Consider the following 23,253-nt stretch of genomic DNA (forward strand, 5'->3'; position numbering starts at 1 on the left):
GAATTGCTAGACTCATTAAAGGTTTATTTCAGGCACACTTCAGGAGGTGAGTCAGTCACCGATTTAGTCTGTTCTTAAACACCTCAACTCAGCCTTTCATCCTTCTGAGGTCTATACATGAGTACCAACACAGGATGAGCGATATTGGGTGCATATTTCTTCTATATAAAGCGCTTAAGCATAAGTGCTATATAATAACACATCATTATCATTTGGTCATGGACAGTGATTTGGTAATGTGGGCCTATACACACTGATCTTAAGGATACATATGGCGATCCATTCTTGTATGAAATGTTCATCACGCTATAGTGATATCGTAACCATATTTTTCGTAGTGTACAATGCTATGTGATGCCACTTATTGTTTTGTCAACAGGTGAAAGGTTGTGTTCCATCGCTTCACTTTGTGATGTCATAAGGGGGTCAAGGGTCATGTAATGTCACTTCCGCTACCCCAGGCATTTTGGTGAAATGACGTCCCTGCGTGAACGTTTTAACGACAGTGAAAGCTGACAAAGCGCACGAGACGGCCATTCTAGCTGAGAAGAAAACAGCCCAATAAGCTAGCAGCGCACGCTCTTATGTGTATGAGAATGAAACGCAGCCATCCGTGACACAGAGCAACAATACACTCAGGAAGATTATAAACATTGCCACTCAAGGCCAACGAGTTTAAAGCAGCAGCTTAGCTTTTAATTGAGAGCTCACTCGACGTGTTGATCAGTGGCTGTTCTGAAAAGATGTAATGATGCATTTGGCTTGCTGGTTGAAAACAACAGCTTTCGGAATGTTTAGACAGCCAGTGTCAGCCCGCCCAAAACATCGAGTTAATTCCCAGATTATAAAATGCGCACTGTACTGGAGTATATTTGAACACTACTGTTCATTTGTTTTAAAGTTGCATATTTCAGTATGTTTCGGCGCAACATTGTCATTTAAAAAAATAATGAGTGGGCCTCATTACACGGAAGGCGGTAATCCAGGGTGCTATTAGCACCCTGGACCATGCCGGTAAATTACCGGCACCGCCTTGGCGGAAAGGGGATTTACCGCCCCATTCCAAGGTTGGAGGGGCGGTAAATCCCCTTTCCGCCATTGCCCTTCCCCATTCCCATTTCTGCCCCATAGGACTCTATGGGAATGGGGAAGGCGCTAATTACGACACCGCAATTTTGCGGTGCCGTAATTAGCTCTGAGGTCCCTTAGCGGGTTGGATTTTAACGCCTGCAAGAAGCAGGCGTTAAATCCTCCAACCCGCAAAGGGACCTCGTAGTACGTCGGTAAGGGTTAACGGTCACCGTTGCCATTAACGGTGACCGTTAACCCTTACCGCCGTCCGTGTAATGAGGCCCAGTGTCTTTGCGCCAAAACATACTGGCGTCGTAATGTCCCAGCGCCGAACCGGTCGTGACAAACTGGGCCCGCTCAACCGGCTCCTGTAGCGAAATGTCCGCGTCGAATTGGCCCATGCCGAACTGGCCGCGCCAATATGTCCTGCTCCGGCAGACAGGTTGTACAATGGATTGCTATGCGGTACGCCTGTGTTAAGCTGTTGCATAAAGCCCACAGACCCCACAGAGAGCTACACAATTAGCGCAGGCATGAAAATCTTAGCCAGTGCAAAGGCTGGAGCATTTTTATGGTGGAGAGGAAGGAAGGTGGCGGAAATGCAAGTCCTTCCACATCTCCTCTCTGATATACAAATTATTGACAATGTGGCGTGAATGGAAGGCGTTAAAGCCTTACTCAAGCCTTTTGCGCCTTCCATTCACATTATGTCACAATAAAACATGAGCTCCTAAATGTCAGCTAAATTGCTCTTTATCAGCAAGGGGCTCATGTGGACAAACTGAGTAAAAAGACAAGGTGAGAAGAGGGCTGCTGGATCCTGAAAAGCCCAAAAGAGGAGGTGGCCTAAAGGCGCCAGCAAAAGCGACCTGTAACCACACGCTGTAAAGCGCACATTACTAATGTAGCGGAAACCGGAGTAAAGAGGTTTAAAGTGAGAAACCCCTGCTGGAAACTGAAAAGCTCAAGGAGGTTACAGCCAGCAAAGGCAGCCGGAAACGTGCACACTGTGTTTTGGGGTCCATTTCAACCTCTCCGTCCCCGGGTCTTGATAAACCCACTTGCAAGAAATGTCCGGCACATTTTCAGTGGCACGTCAAGCGCTAGGAAATGTTAATGTTAAAGGTCATTTGTACCGCGCACTATCACCACCGGAGTGGTCCCCTGGCGCTCTGGCGGCTCTGAAAGAGGGAGGGAGGGTGGGTTAGTGGGTGGAGGCTGGAAAAGTGCAAGATTGCAGTGATGTGCTGTGGCAGCCTCAGCCCGGGGGGTCCGTTGGCTGGGCCTGGGGTGTATGCGGCCGGTAGTCGTCGTGTGCTGATGTGCGAGTCTATGTGTGTTTTGTTTTGTTGTTGCAGTGTAGTGAAGTTCTTGCGGTTTGCTGCGCTAGAGGTTTGTGGTTGTGTTTGATTTGGAGTTTGAGAGGTTTATGCAGAAATGGCTGAAAGGTGACGATGGGAGCTCAAAACCCCCCCCCAAAAAAACACTTCATCTGGCAAAATTGTGCTCGAGTGAATGCTGCACACAAGTGAAGCCAATGCACAAAAGGTACTCGAAGGAAAACGTGGCATTCTTCCTTTCACCGAAATTTCAACAAAATGCACCACTCAAAAAAAGGAAGTCAAAGCATGGGCACAATTGAAAACTGGTTCTCCATCATTATACTAAACCACCCGACCAGAAGAAGAGCTCCTTAATTAAAAGATCGCCCAGGATATTGTATGATTCACCATATATGCATATACAAACTATTTTACACACGTAAAATCTGTATAGTCCTTGCAATGGCAAAAATAATACTATTCCCCACTCCGGTACATTTTCTCTTTCAAACCCATTCGCAATCCAGAGCAGAAGCGAACAGATACTCCCACGGCGCGACCAGCAACCCCCAGCAGGGAGGAGGAAAGCAGGCTCTCGGCCTGGACCTGAGGGGAGATCAATATGTCAACGGGCCTTATTATGACGGAAGGCATGGCTGATGGGAGGGGGTGGGGGAAAAGGCGATGGCGGTGGGGGAGGGGACACACACTGCTGCATACCCCGGCCATCAGGCTCCATTGGTCCTCAGCTGGCGCGTTCTCTCCTCTAAAGACACAAACAGCTGGGACTCCTCCTCAAGCCAAAGGCCCGACTTCACACAGGCTGCTGCCGCTCCGAGGCCGATCTGGATGTCCATGGAGAAGGAGGGGCTGCTGGCGGGGCTCTTGAAGAGAATGTGCAATTGATGAAATGCACCCCTATGCTCCTGCTCAACCCCGGGCATTCCCCCGCCCACCCACTCAAACAAGCGACCCTTACACTAGCATTTCCGATGCCGCCGAGAGGCCTTTGTTTGTTAGGCTGCTGGGGTGGCGCAGGTCAGATGGGTTTGTCAATAGAGCCAGTATTCCTGGGCCCGGTCCCAGGGGGGACACATAGGAGAGCTGCACAGCGCAGAGACGGGAATGGCGTTATTCACGTGGGAGGTTCAATCGGGGGAACCTTGACCCGAGGAGGGCGAGAGCGTTTCCGAGCTGGCAGACATTTCCGAGGAGCCGAATGGGGCAGGAGACGTGCAAAGCGGCAACTGGAATCAGAAACGGGAGCGACAGCCGGGCTGGCGGTTATCTCCTCTGGGTCGGTCGCGTTTCATGGGTCGGTTCGGCTATTCTGCCACGGGCTGCTATGCTTATAAAAGCAAAGTAGTCTGCCCACAATGCCTCGGTGAAAACACCCGATTTTCTTTTTGGTGGGTGAGAGGCCATAGAAGTGAATGGGCGTATGAGGGAGTTGGTGGGTGATTCAGCTGCTTGCAAGGCGAGTGACACCCGCCAAAAGCGGGTGAGTTGAGAGCTATGAGAAGGAGTCTGAACTCTCTTTCACATTCTTGAGCAGGTGTGAAGCAAAAGGCGTACAGACACAAACGTTAAATCTATCCCAGGCCACATATAAAACAAGCAGTATATAACAAAAAGAGGATATGTCTCGGGAGGATAGCTCAGGGGCAACGCGCTCGCCTTGGAACCAAGATAAACGGAGCTACACAGGTTTGATCCCCGGGTCCGCGCTTGGAAACCACAAGGTATTTATTAAGCGTATTATAAATAACCAATTAATAGTCATAAAAAGGAAGCAACCACCGCAAACAAAATCACGGGGACAAAATAAAATCACACGCACGTACGCACACACAAACCATGGTGACGCAATTGAACAGGTGCAAAGAATGCATTAACAGTGTGCGTTTGCTTAGCGTGTGTACGCGTTCCAAACACTAGGCATGGGGCAATAGCAGATCAGGCCTATTTCTCTTCCTCTCTCACACACACGGAGGAAACCACAGCACTTGCACTCTCACCCATAGTGTGGGTATAGCCCCCAAGTAGGGTGTCCAACTTTGTGAGTTCCTTTTGCGGGACACAAGGCAGTGATTACGTCACGGCGTCATTCATTCACCGGGCAGGATCGTCAGCAGCTGCGGGTACAATGCAACGCAATAGGACTCTAATTCACAGATTAGCTGCCACTTGCCAGCCACTGTTATTCCGATTCACGGGAAATGTAGGAGCGGGGAGGTGGTCATATACATACATTTCCCGTGAATCAGCATAACAGTGGCTGGCAAGTGGCAGCTAGTCTGTGAAACGGCGCCCTGCAGCGGCCGGCCCTAGCACCCTGCATGCCTAATTCTGCTGAAACAGAGCAAATCGGGACAATCCGTGTCCCACAGAGCCCCTCTGCAAACTGCGGGACGGAGTCCTCAATTATGGGACAATCCCGCAAATTACAGGACAGTTGGCCACCCTACCCCCAGCGCCCCTTTTCGCAAGATACCTTCAATAGCGGTCATCTGGTCTTGCTTGGATAGGAAACAGGCCACTTTATTACAGAGGAACCATACAGGCAAACATAGAAATGCACTGGTTCCTAATGAAACCAGCCTCAATTGTAAACTCTGGGTGGCCGTTTCACCATTCCAACAGTGACCCCGTTACTATCCTGTATGCTGCAAAGCCCAGGCCGCTTTGCAGTTGTTGAACAACTGGCAGATAATCGTTGCATCCGCCAGCCACAGCGTGATTCCTCGTCCGCACAAAATAAACAAGAAATCAAGTTTCCAACCGAATGGGTGTTGCTAGGCTGGACTCGGGGCTAGCAAGCCTTTTGGTGGTCGCCCCTGAGCTTCTATCCGAGGCTACAACAAAAAGACCCGGGGCTCTAGCACCCCCAGCATAACCTTAACAATGCCCGAGCTCCAGGTCTACCTGAATCAGACCCGAATTTCGGTTCCCAAGGGCGTTCAACCTACCAGCGCCTTCAGACCATAACAATGGTATTATAAGGCGCTATATAAATGCAAAATAACAATAACAATACCAAACTGCTCTATCCAACCTTCTCCTCTGTGTCTGAACATTCCCGCACCAACAAAATAGGTTCTGCCGCTTGGCAGCAAGGACGCTTAAGGCCCACCTAGCCAGCCTGCATTTGGCCGTACCTGGCTCTGACCATCTGTGTTCAGCTTCCCCTCCCAGAGGAGCAGAGGTAGCTTGGGGGTCAGAGAGGCAGCACACTGGGCTGCCTGCAGTTCTATCGCTCCCGGTTTGGGTAGGTGAAGCTTCTGGTACAACACTGGCCAATCTTCCTCATCCCAGTCCAACAACGTGAGGAAACCGCCTCCCTCAACACATGTCGCTGACAAGTAGGAATAACAGCTGCAAAAGACATCTTGCAGAGCAGGTGCCGCACCACCCAAAACACAGACTTGGTCAAACATCTTGATCATTTGGGGGTAGTCGAGAATGGACCTTGGGAAGGAGCTGCAGTGACAATGAGCTTTAAATATGGTCATGAGGGGCCTTGGGAACGCAGGGTGCGAAATGAGGGCGAGCTATTTAGCTCCTTCTTGTGGCCTCAAAGACCCTGGTTACCTTGATCCCAACAGCTACCAGGAGCTACTTTTAGCTCCCCAGACCAACTGACGCCAAACAAACCCACCTATGTGGATTTAATTCAGTGCATCTGTGACAGTCTATAAATAAGCATTAGAACACATCTATACAACATTTAAAGCATAAGTGGTCATAAATAGTGGACAAGGTGATATGCTTGCATCTTACGTGCAAGTTAGATTTGCAGGAGGCTATGTATTAGCTCCTGGTTCCGCAGAGGTAGCTCAAGGTCACTGGTTAATGCTGGATACCCAGGAGCAGCTTTTAGCTCCTGCTTATCCAATCTTAAATTTCGATCCCTGGAATGGAATGCCCCATAATGTGTTTAACTCATGAGCACGATACGGATCACCCCATAATTCATTCCGCTATGTGCTTAGAGCCCTAGAGTACACTTGCCCTGGGAACAGAGCACCCCATCTCACACTGGATCCCCGGCTCAGGAGAACAGTGTGCACCAGAACGTTGTGTAGCATGCAAGTCTGTGCATGAGGAAAAGGGGTAACACAGCAAGCCCTCCCGAAAGCAATGTCCTTTGTGGAAAAATAAAAAGGTATGGAAGGGCTGACGGCATTCTAACTGTTTTGCCACTTGAATTTGTTATAGCATTGCTGCTTGCGCCCCATTGGTGTTAGAGCAGGCCAGAGTCCCCTGTGAGAGAAGACGGGCAGCTATCATCACAGGGAGCATAAGCACAAAAGGAGTCTGTTCTCTCCCCCCGCCGGCCCCCTGCCACCCGTATGGTGACTTGGGATCAGGTGCATGCATCATAGAAAGTACTATGGAGTCTTTCTTGCCTATGAACCCGCGTTCCACTAAACATCCCTCTCCTAAACGGAAGAGGGTAAAATGATGAACATGTAGAGACGCAAGATACAAAAACCCTGGAGTAAGGGGTAGATGGACTGCGTGTGTAGGAAGCTAGATTTTTCCTTACAAAGAGGTTCCCTCCACTTCGGAGGACAAGATAAGCCGGCTAAACAAACCCATTACTATTGGGCCTGAAATAACTGCTGTGCTGACTAAGGGGTGCAATGAGCTGGATAAGAGCAGTGTTCCTCAGGCGTCTAAGGAAAAGGTACCCCCCCTGCACGGGTTTGGGGACAATCGTCATGCCACACACACCGGAGATTAGTTCTCTCCGGCCCACAGTCATGGGTAAAATAGCAGTAGCCTCGGAGGACGCAGCCCCATCTGATGCCATTGATAAAACGGCGGAATCGTCGTTAAAAGGAAGTGATGATTTTGCAACCATACTGGCAGCGGCATAACAAAACTGTCAAGATGACATTAATGGAGCAACACATTCAACTTCTCGCGGATGGTTTTGTGTGTTTTGGGCAAATAATTTTCAAACAAATTTTCTAACGATTTGACTCCCTCGATACCATGTCATATTGCCTTATCCAAACCTCCTCACCCCTTCATTTTTGCATGAAAAATTCAGTAAAAGGAATTGCAGGAAGAAAATATTGGGGTGAAAACCATTTGGCAAAAAGCCTGATGCCCTCTCTCTATCTTCTGCAACATAATATTGTTGCCTTTGCTTATGGGTCCACGGTGGGGGCGGAATGATGGTTCTGATTTAGCTATTTGGAGGTGAATGCCTCCCAAAAAAGCATTTCTACTTCGCCTCCCGTTGTGAAACCAGAAACAGTTAGGATCCGGACTTGCAAACTATTATAACAAGCCTACGATGATTCCAAGTTCTGTGGTCCAGGCAAGCCTAGCACTTCCAATCCATAATGGAGAGATATGAAGCATCAAGGGCTCCTCCCCCTTTTATAATGCCAGAGATCATGGACCTGGGGCAGTCACAGACCAGGCATCGAACACACCGTTTCTCCCTGTCTGTCTAGCTGGCCCTTTGGAATCCGCACATGTGAGAGAGGTAGGGGTTGGGGGAGAACTCAGAAGTTGCAGCATGCATGGTTAACTTCAAGTTTTGGACCAATTGGTACTAGATATTGTTCAACAAGGGTATTCGTTAGAGTTTGTGAACTTCCCACCTGGAAATTCTCACAAAACGACTCCTATTCCCAGGAACAAGGAAAAGCCTTTGATTTTAATGGAAAGTGTCCAGAAGCTACTCAAGAATGGGGCTATTCCCTGTGTCCCTCCAGAAGAATGAGCAACAGGTACTACCCCATCCTCTTCTTAATGAGAAAGCCCACTGAAGTGTATCGCTCCATTCAGGACCTCAAGGACTTCAAATAATTAGTGCCTCACATGTCCTTTCCATTGGGGTCTGTACAGACAACCTGCTTCACTCTCAGAAAATGGGAGATCCTAGTCTCATGGTCTCCAGTGATTTAAGGAATGTGCATTTCTACATTCCAGCCCTTAAATTACAACAAAATGTCCTGCAGTTTGCAGTGGGGCACGAGGGTTATCAGATTCAGGCTCCGTTGCCTAAAGACCACCCTCAGTGGCTTCACAAAAAGTCGGGCACCTCTAGTAGTGAATCTTCCTGCACAGAGGATCAGCACCCCCACACCCTACCTAGGCTGTCTGATCCAAGTCGCCTGAGCATAGCTACTAGAGACTCAGCGGTGGATGATCAACCTTAACAAATCACACCCATGAACCCCTCGAGGAAGCTAGAGTTCATCAGCATAGAGTTCAGGACAAACTGCAACCAAGTCCATCTACTAACATGACGTGCCCAGAAGATGAAACACCTCGTCAGTTGCATAGGCCCGGCTTCCGATGGAGGTGGTAGAGAGGGATCTACTTCATCATTGTTCCCTGTAGTGAATCTGTTGCTAAACAAGGCGTAACAACTTGAACACCATTAGTATCTTTTGGAAGACAGCACACACAGAAAGGTATGATTGCATCTTTTGAGACTAATTAAAAGTCAAGCAAAGGAGTTCTAAATTGTTTGCTAGCATTGGAATATAGAGGCTAGCAGACGCCAATATATGCTGCTGGCATAATCCAACTATGAGGCAAATAAGAGGAGATGTCTCTGGACGGGTATTCGAGATAGGAGATGAACCTTTTCAATATTCCAATGGGAGGGAAACCCAATCTGGCAACTGCTAAAATATGTGGGGGGGGGGTGGGCATGAGAGATTGGAGCCACGAATTACTTCAAGGTCCTTAACTGATGTTACAGGAATTGGGTATTCGCCCATGGGAGGTAGCCATGGGTTTTGCGACAGGGTTTGCAAAGGCCTGAGTCAAGGCTGAAGAAGACCACTTCAGATTTCCTGGTTTGAGCTTGAGGTGACCTTTGGACATAGAGCGATTGATGGCTTCCAGGTAGGCATGGAGGGTGTCATTTCAAGAGGAGTAAAGCATTCTTGTACTTGCAGAGAAAGAGGATCAAGATGGTGAAGACGAGTGGAAGTAGAGTAGAAAGGTTTGTCTCGATTCTTGCTAGGGTTTTGAAGAGCGTGGGTGGGGAGGAGTCTGACAAAGTTCGAGCGTTAGGCACAGATGACACGGCTTTGCTGCAAACTGTTATGGGATTGGAGTTATTTGTTGGGGATTGGGTACTAGCTGGCCAACCATGAAGCAATATTAGGGTGAACAATAGACGTTTTCTGGGTGCAGTTGGCAGAGAAATCCTCACAGACATGTGCTGGAATGACTTGTTTTCACAGTTCCTCCTGAACTTACGTAGAACATGGAAGAAGTTTCTTGGCAAGGTTGCTTGAAGAGCTCTTTTTTTAATGTTCGGTTTGTTTTCCTTGTTCAATTGTGGCTCTAGAGATTTTAATTGTCCAGAGCAGGCAACTTTCATGTCTGGTGGTAGGATCGCCTTCAGGTTACTTTCAATGCATTTGCAATGTAAGTTTTGAACCGTCAGAGGGACGTTTTCCTGCTGTTTGATTAAAGCCATAGTATTTTCTGAGCCTCATAAAACGAGCACCAATGAGTTGGGGAAACAATAACGCCTAATATTACTACGCTAAGACGCTGGTAAATTTGGCATGAAGCAGTGAACTAAAAAAAAAAAAGATTTGGAGGGCCTTGATGGACGTCTTGTGCGCTGGACGTTAGTGGAAAGATACCACAGAAATTGGGCAGGGCTACCCGAGTAATGAAGTTAAAGGGCTTAAAGTTTGGGATCAAAAAGCAAAGGAAAGGGATAATGGGGGCGACGGCATAGATTCTGGTCCACCAGGTGTTAAATACCCAAACATAAGAAAAAAGTTGTAGGTAGTCCTTTAGATAAGGGGTATAACTGTCGTGTTTACTAAAACGGGGCAAATCTCTTGAACCAAAAAAAGCACTAACCAAAAAAAAAAAAACGGAATAATGCACATATGCAGGTGTCTGCACTTTGTTGCCTCCTGGTCTGCTGTGTTAGATCACACAACACACTAGCTATACTAGTGTGTTATGTGATTGGATGATGGCCTCCAAGATAAAACATTTCACTTATGGCAATTGCTCATTACAAAGTAGTACATGCCCAGAAAGACCCCAGTTGAAAATGAGAACATTTTTACCTCAAGAATAGTCATTACATTTCCAACTTCCAAAAGTAGGGAGTAAAATATGGTCAACTCAGAAAATGATCCGGGGCCCTGGTGGTTGAGCAAGGAAATGTCAGAGGGTGGAGACTGAAGACCCCAGCTAAAGAGTTGTTGGATTTTTAAACTATGTAGATCAGGCACAAGATTTATGAGGCGCTGGGTAAAGCAGCACCAGAGTGCAAGGCTTTCACAGCTAGAGACAGAGGAAAGGTAAGGTTTTTGTAGGTAAAAGTAAAATATAGCTAAGCTGCCTCCTAAATTAGAAAAGCGTTTTTTTTCTGTATCATTATAAGGAGATTAGGTACAAGCATGGGGTGGGCAACTCCTTGTACGCCAAGATCCGGAGACCATCTGAATTGTCCAAGGTGAAAGATGTCAAGCAGTACTGGATTGTGGGCATGGCTTTTAACATAACCCCTTGTATACATCTGAGTAATGTAGGTTGCAGATGGTGGCAAGGATAGGTTTAATGTGGAACTTGCAAATGTTGCCTTATTTTGAGCTTGAGGTGGAGTGTGGGCCCCGATACCAGTAATTGAAAGCAATATGCATGCGCGGTAAGGGGGTGCTCTGTGAAGTTGCTATGGTGCAACATCCTGCCCCTTAGTCTGCATTGCGATTGATGGTACACAGGACACAAGCTTGTAGGGCGTGTCCGCTACAGGGATCAGGAATGTTTAGGCATCCTCCCGGCAGGCTTGTACCACTAAAGATTTGGTTTTGTTCAGTGGATGCCATGTATTTCCTTTCCTGGCTTTCTTGTATATTCACTTGTTTGATCACCTCCAGCAATTCAGTGTGCCGATAGCGGCCCAACTCGATTTTGAATGATTCGAAGCATTGTTCTACGCTCGAATACTAGCATTGGACCAGATACGCGATTGACTACATATGAGGAACTTCATGCAGACTTGATTTGTCGAGTTATGATGAGATGAGACAAAACCGGGAACCTCTGCCAGCCTTTTCACTTCTAATTAATCAACCACATGAGAAGATAGTGTGCTAAGCACGCCAATCTTGGGGTACCCGCTGTCCACAAACTAGTGGGTCTTGGTCCTCAAGAAGGCAAAATATTTCAGTACTCGTCAAAACGTAGTGTCACTACTACGTCGACCCTCTCACTGACTTTGATGTGATATTAATTTCACTTGATTTAGTCACTATGTGATTCACTTTTTAGTTCACAAATATTGGTGTAATATTTATATGTTTTTCAGGGTTTATCTAAATACTGTATAGTATGTCATATGCCTTGTATTCGTGTTATGTTCTGAGACTTTGTATCTAATCGTAAAGAGATAAACTCTGGATGCTAAATGAGATACAATTCATTAAAGAAGCTCGTCTAAAAATGTACATCTGATATCTCATGGCTCAGCACTATGGGATATCTTTTGCCAGTATTTATATCTCATTGACAATCTATAAAAATACAAAAGGCTATAGGAACCTCTAAATATTGTCCGACAGGAACAATCCCAGTGTTGTTTTGAGAGTATTATCCCCAGTTCCTGTTAGAATAGGGTATCCCAAGTTCTCGTTCTCTCACTCTTATTCTCTTGTTCTCTCTCTCTCTCGTTAGCGTGCATCAATTTGTGACAAGCTTCACATTTTTCTAGCAGCCATCCTTTCCAGGATTAGGAAAAAGAGTGTGTCGGAAAACAGTCAGTGGCGGCAACCAAAACTATGTGCCACTTATAAACCTCTGCAGCTATAAACTGCAAGGTGGATAGGATGACCAAACATCCTGGGTTCTGCCGATACTGTCCAGGAGTCTGGTGTTGTTTCTCCTTTAAAACCTCCTTCCCGGTTTTGGAGAGAGGATGCATCAATTCTGGAAATTAGAAGCCGGACGGTCCTCAAACCCGAATAGGCTAACAGGTCATTTTCCTATTCACACCAAAGCCAAAAACATCATCAAATCAACCGTGCTCGCCACTTGTTAGTGCACTATGACTCATGTGGTTTATATGCATGTTCGCTACATCTGCCCATGTTGCCTGCCAGACTACAGAGTCCTCTCATGCACACAATGGTCAGTGCCCAACTATGATCGTTGGGACACCTGAGCTGTGGGGTAGTTTCCCACCTGCCCTGGGGCCTGCACACTTGCTCGGTCAACCACCCACCGCCCCACCACCACCATGTGCATACCCACCCTTTTCTATCCCACAGCACCGTCTGGGGCTTTCACTGCCTTTGTCACACCACATGTGCCTCACATGTTTCTATCCCAGGGAGGCGGTCCCTTCCACGGGGTCGCCTTTGTTGGTCAATGCACCATGTTCCTGTACAGGTACGTTTTCAGTCAGTTCCATTTGGTAGTACGTGCTCTGGTTCGCCCACTTCTCTGCCGTAGGAACTTTGGCACATACTGGGAGCACGCCCATGCTCCGTTCCGCACCTGCTCTGTCCATCACACCCATTTGTACTAGGTATTTTTTTTTGGTGGCAATTGTTTCTGTTCCGTTCAGGTATATACATATGTCATTTCTAACCCATAGCTGGTTCCTCAGGTCAGCCATTTCAACGGGTGCACACAAAGGTGCACCACTACTTTGGATTCACTGCTTCACCTGCTGTGTAGTCCTCATGGGTATTATGAATGTACCACCACTTCGTGTTTCCATATATACCTTTCTGGTGTGTATCTCTAGATACCAGATGTTTTAAAGTGCTGTATCAACTTTTGGTATGGCGTCCCTGTATGCTTACTCTGTGAGCTTTGCATTCACTCATGAGTCGTGTTCAAAACACACTTCCCATGCATGTAGATCCACAAATGTACCTTGCCATGTGCCGCCGGCACACACCACATCTCTTTGTCATTCATGCTCGCAACATAGCTGAGGAGTGCAGCCTTAAGTAGGCACATGGAAGGCCCCAACCTGCCCAATTGACTAAAAGAAGATGTAGCACACTTTAAAAAAAACTCTTTATTTACAGATTTTACAACTTATCACGTAAAGAAAACCAAACAAAGTATATAAGATTCAATCTAACACTAGGAATAATAACCAACTGGCAATAACAGATTATCCCACCATCCCAAGTAACTCCCCTCAAAGTATAGAAAACTGGGTCTTACTTAAAAACATAATGCAAGCCATATCCAAACAGATCTCCCCCAAACCTAAATACAACCAAGCACATAAAACAGGAGACCACACAACGCGCACACACACACACACTCTTCACCCAGGTCCCACATCGCTAGTCCAAATATTGCGCACGACAAATAAAACACTATCAACCGTACATGCCACTAAAAGGTGTCCAGAGTTCCAAATAAAGGACCTCACGATCCTGCTTATGGAACAAAACCCTCTCAAAATCCAATAAAACTTGTAAATCATTCAACCAATTCTCCACCTGTTGCTTTTTTCTGGTCTTCCACACCTTTAGAATCTGTTTCGCCGCCACCACTAGTCCCCTTTCTATCCATTTCCCATACTGCTTAGCAATTCCACACCTCCCTCTTCCAGACAACAAAAGAATTTGCAAAGGCATCTTGGGAAAACTTATAGATAAATCGTCTTCATCCTGTCCAACACACCCTTCCAGAATTCACACACCATAGGGCAACTCCACAACACATGTAATTAAGTGCCTGCATTTAATCAACACAAACTGCACTTCATTTAAGCCAAAAGATAAAAGAGAATGGGTTGACGGATGTCGGACCCAATTTACCCACAAAGCCAAATCCTGACCTGCTCTAAATTTGTAAATGTGCTGTAAGGGTGCAGAAGTTCGAGATTGACACACAGGTGGCATAGTGTTTGCTATGCACCTTGATCTGGTTCAGAGGAAACATCTACCTATCTATAATGCTAAGAGGAGTCTCCCTGCCTCAAATAATAAACTAAGGATTTCCAAAATCATAAATGTCAACCGTCTTGTCAAATCCTATTTCCATCCCTTACACTTATAAACAACTAAGAATAAAGTCTCTGTTGGGTCCAGAAGAATAGCTCCCTTCTTATGGACAGAGGATTAATAGATCTTCCATCCCCTGTCTCAATGTCCCACAGGACCACGGGGAATAACTTCCTTCCCCTGGTTTCTTTGCTTCACAATGCCAGGAGGAAACAACTTCCTTTCCCCTGGCTACCATCATAGGTTTTCCAGGGTTGCTGGGTCCCAGACCCCAGTTGGCAGACCTGGTTCTGTTCTTTACCAAGTACTGCGACGGAGAAGAGGGATGGTGCTTCTCTTGCTTCTTGAAATACATGGTTCACTATCCTGCTAAGTATTTGTGTGTTTTTTCCCTTCCCCTGCTGTTCGCATGATAGGCCTGGTTATTATACTGCCAGGCACTATCACTTCACTTCACTTGGTGCTTTGTAGCTTCTACTGCTTGCTGTGTCTCAGACACTCCTTTGTCAGATTTCCCCAAGCCATTCTACTTGTCACCTTCCTCTTAGCTCCCATTCACCGGTTCGGTAACCTGCGTACCTTTTCACTTGGTCTGCTTGGGTTCTGACCTCTCCTGAGCATCTGTGGATGAGCGGGAGCTTCTTCCAGCTCTTGGTGACTTCTCGTTGTGTGCGGTGGCTCTGCGACCTCCCTATTTCTCAGGGTGGTGCGGTTCTCATTCCACGCTATTCCCAAGTCAGAGGAACTGAAGAAGCCATACTCGGTCACCTTGGTAAAGGGCCTTGCCACTCTGGATCAGCTCCAGAACGTCCTGCTTCCAGTCTGTTCTTCTCCTTCCTGTCTTGTTTGGCTTCTTGCGGTTCCTCCGGGGAGAGCTTGACCACTTACTTGGCCGTCTTGCCTTTTTATACCACAGATACTAATAGATTCTCCATATGGACTAATCTGCTCCTGTTGGTTCAACAGGGCGCTTTTCAGCACTCGCGCTGCTTCTTTTAGTAAAAATATTCTCTACTGGTTTATTGGCATTTTTCTTTGTTCCAGTTTTGTTAGAGGATTCACATGGGTAGCCGTTACTCTTCCTCGTCTCAGTATAAAGCAGCGAGGTGGAATGGTCTACCATGTGAGTCTAGGTTACCCTACATAGAGTCAGAGGGGGAGGTAGGTTGTACAGGGATAGGTGGATACCAGGTTCTCCCTAACAGGTCATCCTTCATTTCATAAGGGGTTTCCCTCCCCATTTTATCCTCCAGTGATGCACCAGCCCAGGGGGACTGTTGGACTGTGGCCGTACCGCCCATAGAAAGGCCCTTCCCCCACCATGGGAGAAGGGGTGACATCTAAGGATTTGTCACAGTGCTTTGTGGTTACACGCTTAACTGTTAGATGAGCAGGGTTTAAAATTAAGATTCGATCAGCAGGAGCTAAAATCAGCTCCATCAGCTCCTGGGTGTCAGGCATCACCCTGTAGGCAGGGGCTTCCGTAGGAGTACCAGGAGATGCTACTGCATTATGAATGATCCATTGTGTTTAAATGGGCATTTCCCAGTAAGATTTCATTTATGCAGTCCAGTGCTCTGGCTTAGATTAAATTGGTGGGAGATAAATGGAACACATGACTGCTAAGAGGTCCTTTCAAAATGTCTATGGCCACCTACAAGCCATCTATGAAAGTGCAGATAAGATTGCATGGAAGAGAGCAATTGACGATTAATCTAGCCACCAAAGCAAATGGGGTTTATATTCTATATACTGGAACAAGAGTATTCGCCGTTGTACATCCACCACTTTGTAGCTATCACACTGGTGTGGGATTATATGATAGTCAAATTTGATTATGCCAAAATGTTAGAAATCACAGGTCCATGGTCTAAAATTCAGAGAAGTGAAAGACACAGTCGGCTATGTGGAGAGCTAGAACTGGAGTTGTCTTCCATCTTATTTGTGAATGCTCCTCATTGGTTGAGCTTCACAGAAAGGCGATACAAGCAGCAGGACCTGATGAATGTACCCCTAATGAATGTCTGGTACACATTCATGGTGGGTTATCATGAAGGAAGCGTCATCTTTTTCACTTTACTATGGAAAAACATTTCAGGTATTTTCAACTTTAAATGTGATGGTTAGCATGATGTATCTGAAGGCAAAATGTTATCCATGGGACTATAGGAACAGTGGGTACGTCTGTATTGTTAAAGGTCACACTACATGAGTTGTGTAATTGTGGGATTTTGAATTTTATTCACTGCTGGGGTTATTTTTAATGTTTTGGAGGGATCTTGTATTAAAGGTTGACTACATTTGTTAACTATATGATACTAATAAACAAAATGGGTATTATGTGTTCTAATTCATCTTTATTAACATTCTCAAATATTCAAAGTTAACGGCACCTACACATGTTTGTAAGGCACCAGTTGGCCTGAGGAGCCAAAAGTAGCTCCTGGTAGCTGTTGGTTTCAAGCTAATCAGGTTCCCCAAGGCTAGAAGCAGGCGCTAAATAGCTCCCTGCTCGAGCAATTTCGAAACCCTGGGTGAGTGTTGTGAAAAAAAGAATGAGCACCAAGCTCAGTGTACATAATTTACTTAGTGACTCAAGCAAACATCCCTTTTATCACAGACGTATATGTCAAAAATAATGATTTGATCAAATGCCTATTTTCCCAAAATGCGCTTTGATTTCATGCAAACCAGCCAGAAACGTCCACGTTGGAGGGAATTTGAAGAGAACAATTAAGAGTGCACCAGACTGAGCATCTTGGAAGGATAACCTTTCCTGTGTGTTAAACAAATCTCATTAAGAAAAACAAATAAAATCAATGTGTCATAACTTCTGTAAGAAAATCATTTATGCTGTTATTCTAGGTTTCGATAATGTGCTCTACACAAAAAAATAAGTGTAACATTCTTATTAGGCCTACAATGTATGTTGACAGTAATCATTAGAAATAAACAGCATTTACAATGTTTGTGCCATTACATTGTTGCCCGTTATTTTTTTTTTAAATAGCTTCTTTTACCTCGAACACACACAATTGTGTATCTCAAAATGGCCTTTCTTCCTGAGAAGGACCGCACTCTGATTTAAACCAATGATCTGTTCCTTATGCGAGCACCAATGCAATGTTCATTTGTATGTGCTAGCCAATGATTGCTTCTGTTGTACCGATGTATTATTTGTAACCGTAAACCCCAAACTAATAATTAATAAAAAATAAACAGTTATGGACCCAGCAGCATGGTGTTCTGGTGCCTTACAAGGTTAATCAGAATGTCCCACAGAGCCCATCCCTTTGACTCTTCCAACCCCCTTGTACAGACAATTCACCTTAATTTTGATGGCAACATTACTGCAGGGCACACCCCGTGACAATTTACACCTCCAAATACCAGGCCAGCCCGCCTCCCCCGGGAACGCCTCTGTCACTACTGCTCACATTGTACTTTCAACCATAGACGGTACCTTCCCCCTCCCCCGGCTTCAAGATGTATGTGTTTTCCCTCTAGTCACAGTTCTGTCAAAAGTGGCTGGGGTGGATCGAGGGATCGTGCAATGCTAGGAAACGAAGACGGGGCAGTGGTCTGGTTGCAGGGGAAATGCAAAAAATAACCCATCCTCAAAAGTGTAAAGTCTGATTAGAGCTGCCATTTTGGAAAACTGCTCCAATGGCTCCCTGCCTTCACATCCTACCACACATGGAGAAAGAATCATGAACGGGCACATTTTGAAGAAGGTGTTTAGTGTGGAGCAACGGTGAAAAGGTGTAGGCATGTGTACTGCATAAAGGACTAGACATTCATTGAAAAAAGCTATATATTCAGCCAAGAACTCTGCTTTCTTATGTAAAGGTTTCATTATTTTTGTCATACGTATATGAAAGCTCCCCCAGTTCAAATTGATTCACCCATTTATTGGCGAAGATTGATCACAGTGACAGGCTTATTACCATTAATCAGAATTAATTAAAAAGAGGCCCCTATGCAACCCTGAAGACGGTCTAAACACCCAGCCATCTCCATTCTCCACCCAATTCCTTTTAAAAGAAGGCTGCTTCAGTCCAGAGTTCCCCTTTCACGTCATGTAAACAATTAACTCCACCTGCCCTAATGCACTCTGTTGAGAAGCACAGCACCGCTCATGATGCAGACTCCGAGGTCAGGGAGGGGCCCTTCCATGCAAATGTAGCAGGGCACATCTGCTTAAAAGCCATCTCTAAATGGAGCTCAATGAGATTGTCATCCCAATTAGAGCCTGGCCGAGGTGGCATTCTGTCGCCTGAGCACTGATTTTCCATCGGGCTAACCGCCCAGCACGAACAGCTGCTACCACCGTCTACTGGGAGTTAGCAAGTATCAGGCTTGAAAAGGCTTCTGCAAACCTTTTTGCAGGATCTAATACCGTTGACTTAGCTGGAAGCCCTCTATTTTCTGTGCCGTTTCTAGATCTGTATAACATTTCTTATGATAACACTGCAGCATGATTCCTGCATTACAGCTTTATCAGGGAGTGGGGAAAAATATGATTAAAGAGTACAGGGGAAATGATGTTGCAATCTTACCTCCCCTCCAAAAGTGAAGGCACGCTAACTCCAATGAACCCAAGCCCCCTTTAAGTCTGGATGAAGTTAACCAGAGGCAGGTTTCAAAACTTGCACTCGCTACTAGCTATTGGCTACTGATAATGGACCCTTAGCAAGTAAGAAATGGAGTGCTTTCTGCATGTGTAGAATTGAGGTGGCAAGTAACTGGTCACCTCCTCCTGTTTTCTGCATCGGCTCTTCAGAGATCATGCTGCCCATGCCCCTAAGCCCACTCCCTTCTCCTGAACCAGTGTGAGTAGTGTGGGCTAATGGGAAGGACTGGGAGGACTAATCATTTCACGGTTTCATCCAACATTCACCATTCCCCCTTCTCAAGTAGGTTCATTATGGAACATAAAGTCGTGGGGGTCTGGGGGAGCTATATCGCAGAGCGAGTCAGAGTGAATTCTGGGATGAGTAGGCATGCCATCCGAGGATCTGCGTCTGATCAGTGGATGCTGGACTAATTCAGGAATGGGAAGAAGAACATCAATCTGTCATTTGGGATGTCTGCAATGAAAGCCCCCGCACCCCCCGTAATATACTACACTTCTGCAAGGGGTGGAACCTTTCAGCACTAGATCTCACACAGTGCACCCTGCTGGTCCAGTGGAAGATCTGGAATCAGAATCTACACCTTTCTGCACTACTGCTGCTACAGTGCACTGTTGCAGTCTTCTTGTAGACCTTTAACAGGCATTCACACCTTTCAGCACTACAGACCCGCATAATACAGAATGCTGCTAACTAATCTTGCATTCTTACACGTACCAACAGTCTTCAGACGACCTGCAGGTCTAGTGTACTTAACAGATTCAGACCCTATCCATATTCTATCACCAACCATCATGTCAATTTTTTGCCCTCCACAATCTGAGGCTGCCCATATAGCCAACCTGCCCAGTCAGCACCAACCACAAACAGGTATTTTGATATTGGCACACAGGCAATGGGTACTTCCGACCTGCATTCAACAACACAGGTTTCTGCATCTGCCTTCTGCTATCCAACACACCCTTTCCTCTTTCTTTATAGACTTTTTGTATTCCTTGTTTTTCACATATGCCTTCACTTATATACCCCTGCATATATGGTTTCTCAAAAGTACCCTTTCTGCATTTTACGGATATTATGCTGAATAATAACCCTTTCTCTCCTGTTTCCGCCCTCTTCCCACTATAGAAAACCACCCTTGGGTGCCAATTGAATGTCGCAATGTATGAAGTCTGGCACACAGATGCCCGAGTGCTTTGAAGATGCCTCACCCAAACTTATTTCCAGTATGTTCTATACTTCCTGATCTTCCTAAAAAAAAAAAAAAATTGGACACTCCAAAATGATATCACCAATGCCGGTACCTTCTTACATTCATAAGAAGGCCACATGTACTAATTTCCCTTTCAACAATTAGTTTTCTCTACATATTATTTCTAGAGAAAGACATCTCAGGAATATAGACTGCTTCTACAATTAGATCACCAGCTCCTTTGGCACTGGGAAGTTTCAAGCACAGAGAAAAGTGGTGACATGCTGAGCGCCTGCCACCTTTTTATTGGCAATATCTCTTAATCAGGGTACAGCTTAGTGTATAACAAATCTTTCCCTCTTCTTCAACCCTCTTCATCTCTATCGGGGTTCCTTGTCCTGAAGTAGGTGGTACACTCAATCCCGCCGAAACGCACTGTTGTGCGTCTGTGTCGACTACTTTACAGTTAAGGTGTTGTTCTTAATAAACACTGTAGTTAGTTCACCCCTGTTATGTGTAGATTTCAGCTGTTTGTCTCCTTTGTCCTGTGTCTCTTCACATAATGTCCCCTCCTGTGTAACCACTTTTTTGTTTGATACTGTCAACAACAATGTGATCGAGTGTGTGTTTTTGATCAAATACAATAAATAAAAAAATACCAAATTAAAAATCTTTTAAGTCAAAATGTCTAGATTGTGCTGCAATAATTTGTGCGCCGTGTACGCCTGAAAAATAAGATTTCATTTGATGCTTAGAGCCACAGTAAATTATCTAAATACATTGAGATCTGTCACTCTGGTAGGATCCTTTCTTGTGTTTTTTTCCTCCTTTCTTACAGAGCCAGGCATAGCAAGGCCAACATTATTGGCAGAAGTGTACTATAGAAGACCACTTTAAACCACATTACATATTGCTTAAACTCGTGTATATTCTTACGCAATGAGGTTGGCAGGCACCTCAACTGCATATTTAGCAAAGGTAATTGGCTCCGACTCAACTGTATTTTCCCCTCTAAGATCACCTTCAAAAATCGCACAAACAACAAAATAAGTAAATTTATTTTGTTTCCAAATTTAACCAGCCTTTTCGCTTTTCTGTATGTTTGTAGCCATTTCAAACAGACAGGCATGTCCCTAAGTTGCAAAAATACGTTTACATAATAAGGTGTAGGAGTATTTGCTTTCAACAGGAGCTGCCACGATTTGCTTGCTTTCTCTGTTGCTCTATTAGCGAAACATCCAGATTTGTAACTAAAGTTTCAAGTTGGCAACGACCAAGTGAGTTTAGCCTACACTGGTTTCTTGACATTGCATTTGCAGATTTACTTTTCAAATTAGGAATGCAGGATTTCACGTTCCAGAATGCAATGCAATCTGGGTTAAGATAAGAGAAAGGGCTGAATGCTGCAGCCAGTGCAGGGCAATTAAGCCGCTCTGGAATCGATCCGACAGCCAGCTGGCAATCCGAAGTGGCCCAATATCAAGTGCCTGCAGCTCATCCTGTCCTGCCGTCTTTGCATTCTGCAACTACAGTTCTCAACTTGATACATGTCGGGCAGGTGTAGCCCAACCAGTCCCGTTTTACTCCTTTCCATGCTGGTACTTTTAGTTTTGCCCTCCCCAGCCCCCATCATAAGTACCGACAAATCCCCGAACGTGAAAAATAAAACCTCAGAACTGCATGGACTACAAGAAACCGTTGGTTTGAGTGAAGAGCTGTGCCAGAATATAAAGGAATAGTCAGGACTGTATAAAGTATGAACGTTATATCTTCAAAATAGTAACCTTCTGGTTCATGGGGGGTCATTACGACCTGGGCGGTAAGGGTTACCGGGCACCGGTAAGGAGACCGGTGCTGGTAATCCCCTACCGCCCTATTCCAAGGTCCCTTGGCAGGGACCGTAAGGAACGTGTGGTCTGACCACACGTCCCTTACGGGTCCCGCTAAGGGACCAAAGCACTAATAACAGGCTTGCAAGTCACAGGCCCGTTATTAGCGTCCTCCCCATTCCCATTGAACCCTATGGGGGCTCAAATGGGAATGGGGAATGGTTAGTTCAATGGGGACTTACCAGTCCCGCCAGGGTCGGACTACACCGGTAAGTCCCCATTGAGCTACACCGGACATGGGCACGGTATGGGAGGCAGCCATGGAGCCAACAGCCAATAGCTCCATGGCTACCCCCCATCTCGTAATGAGGCCCATGGTCTTTAACAAGCTAATTTCCAAACAATGGCTTCTAGAAACGGTTAAACAAGAAGAGCGAGAGTAAATGTAGTGTATATTATACCGGTTTAATTTGTGTTGGCCTTAAGCATTGCATAAATCTGACAGCTTGAGGAAGAAAAGATGTCTACATGACTTTCCCAGGATACCCCAGGCTCAATAAGCACCAGTGAGGAAGGTGTGGGTATGATATGATACGTTATTTATAACATGCTTAATACCCAGAGGTTTCTAAGCGCGGACCCGGGGATCGAACCTGTGTTCCTCCATGTCGTCTTGCTTCCAAGGCGAGCACGTTGCCCCTGAGCTATCCTCCCGAGCTATCCACATTAAACAACTGTATCACTATTACAGATATTCTGCAGAACACCGCAAGGTGTCTGAAGTCAGACCAAGCGCTTGCCTGTGGATTCTAGGATGTGTAGTTTTGCATTTAAAAGGGTATACGCAAAACTGCGAGTTCCAGAACATTTAAGAGAAAACAGGACTAGTGGCTACTAGTGCCAGACACGAGAGAACTAGACCGACTTATCACTGAACCAGAGCCAATTCATCTGGAGAAAAAAAAAACATCTACACCAAAAAGGGTTCTGGAGGTCCTAAAGACAGGTGGCCCCATGCACCTTTTTTGCGGTGGTTTGATATATGTTCTTTCACAAAGGCAGCTATATTGGCTGGTCTGAGAAGGCAGGAAAGGTGGTAAGCTCTTGACCACTTCTCCCTGTCTTGCTGAAGTTGTTCAGCTTCTGTGTTACCTTCTCTGCCTGGCTCCGAAGCCCAACCACTAGGTCTGGGTGGGCAGACTTGCGAGCAAAGCTCAAAGG

The 23,253-nt window shown here is 45.8% G+C and overlaps 1 protein-coding gene across 2 annotated transcripts in view; it reads right to left on the bottom strand.

The window, feature by feature from the left end:
- Window positions 1-23,253, bottom strand: part of BCAR1 (BCAR1 scaffold protein, Cas family member) — a 329,630-nt gene that overhangs the window by 123,562 nt on the left and 182,815 nt on the right. The gene's annotated exons all lie outside the window — the stretch shown is intronic.

This window comes from Ambystoma mexicanum, chromosome 1p (genome assembly GCF_040938575.1).
Source record: "Ambystoma mexicanum isolate Mex_15411 chromosome 1p, UKY_AmexF1_1, whole genome shotgun sequence".
Lineage (NCBI taxonomy): Eukaryota > Metazoa > Chordata > Amphibia > Caudata > Ambystomatidae > Ambystoma > Ambystoma mexicanum.